This window comes from Aplysia californica, unplaced genomic scaffold, assembly GCF_000002075.1.
Source record: "Aplysia californica isolate F4 #8 unplaced genomic scaffold, AplCal3.0 scaffold01471, whole genome shotgun sequence".
In the NCBI taxonomy this organism is placed as follows: domain Eukaryota; kingdom Metazoa; phylum Mollusca; class Gastropoda; order Aplysiida; family Aplysiidae; genus Aplysia; species Aplysia californica.
Window position 1 is genome coordinate 1 of NW_004798741.1, and position 1,331 is coordinate 1,331.

Here is a 1,331-nt window from a genome sequence, read left to right on the forward strand (position 1 = left end):
GGTCCTCCGGCTCTCTACCCTCTTGTCAGGATCGTAGAATCGTAAATGGACTCTGAATATGAGGTCCACTCTCTTAACCTTATTAATTGTAATATGAAAGTGGCTTTAAAAGAAACAAAAGTAAATGAGAAGATCAGCCAGTTAGATAGACAAATGCAAGTGATGAGGAAGATTTTTTTCTTCGACCTACCTGATTCACGTGAGGTTCTTGCACCCAAGTGGTATAGTCTTTGACTGGTTGTCGTACCTGTAAAAAAAAAACACCCTAAAAAGGAAAACTGATTTACGTGCGCGTTTAAAAAAAATAAAAATCACATAATCACAATAATTACTTTGCGGATATGCAGAGAGTTTGTCTGAGCTTCAAAAAAAAACTGCTCCTGTCTGTACCTTCCGTTTAGGTGGCGTCGGTAGCCTAGTCGTTAGACTACCGGACTCGTAATCGTGAGGTTGCGGGTTCGGGGGTTCTAGCCTTAGCTCGGTCCGACGTTTTGTCCTTGGGAAAGGCACTTCACATGATATTCCAATATGGCTCAGTCCTTTTGGAGATGAACGTTAAACTCAGAGGCCCCGACTCTTAAATAACCTAATAGTGTTGACAGAGGCGTTAAACCCATACTATTTCACCATTTCACCATTTCACCATTTCACCTTCCGTTTAGAGGACCTCGTGATTTTGGAGCGTTGAGGCACCCTAGTTTGGGTGTTGGCCCACAATTTCAACAGTACACGTTCGATTCCTAACTGAACCTTGCAGGCAGGACGTTGGTTTCTTGATGTTTTTACTCCTGTGTCCTCAGTTTCAACATGGGCACTTCGGGATCAGCACAGAGGGGAGTGTTTGAATACTGCCAAGACGCCTGATTTATGTTCACCTGTAATATTTTCCGATTCCGACTCGATTTGCATAATATATTGTGTGGCATCGTGGTGAAATCAAATAATCGTTCAACTATTGAATTAATCCTTGTTTTTTCTTGGGGGGGAGGGGGGGGGCTCAACCATTTCAAGTCCATTGAAATAAGTTTAGATTTTTTCTGAATATGCGTTGATTAAAGGTCAAAGGATACAAATAGGCAGTTTCATAGGACTCAACAGCTTTGGAAGACACCAAACTTTGGTCGACATAATTCTCGAATATTTTACCTCTGACTTCCACCTCCTTCAATAACAAAATACCTCGACTTTTTTCTCTGCAAGATAGCTGGGTATTCTATTCATTAAAATCAAGGCAAATGACGAGGCATTAAGATGCTACCAATAAAAAAAGCCTTAAGTCAAAAATTGACGAGCGTCTGATTCCACCCCGTCATGACACATATTATTATTAT